Source organism: Morus notabilis, unplaced genomic scaffold (assembly GCF_000414095.1).
Source record: "Morus notabilis unplaced genomic scaffold, ASM41409v2 Scaffold538, whole genome shotgun sequence".
Lineage (NCBI taxonomy): Eukaryota > Viridiplantae > Streptophyta > Magnoliopsida > Rosales > Moraceae > Morus > Morus notabilis.
The window spans coordinates 485,219-485,612 of record NW_010359796.1 but is presented as its reverse complement, the minus strand read 5'-3'; positions in this window follow the sequence as shown (position 1 = coordinate 485,612).

Genomic DNA, 394 nt, shown 5'->3' with positions numbered 1-394 from the left:
AAACCCTTGGAATGATATTTTGAAACATGAAAATGGATTAGGGCACACTAATAGGAAATCTTGGTTGGAAATTGAGATTTGGATTGCTTTAGGAATGAGAATTGATCCTAAAGTGTTGTCTTGCATCAGTGATCACTGAGGATTCAGACTGAAGGGGCTTGATGAAGCGAAAGCTGGAAAAGGTAACGCTAGTCCCAGGTTGATCGGGCGAGGTAGGATTTCTATCCCTTTTCCTTGTGAGCCTGTTTTCAAAAAGGATTTTGGCCTTGAAAATGTTTTAAAGAAAGGGATTGATTTGTGAAAGAAGATGCTTTGAAAACCATGGCTTGTGTAGTCATGGAACCTCATGGCTTGTCCAGTCATGGGGCCCGCGGCTTGAGTAGTTCGTGGGGTC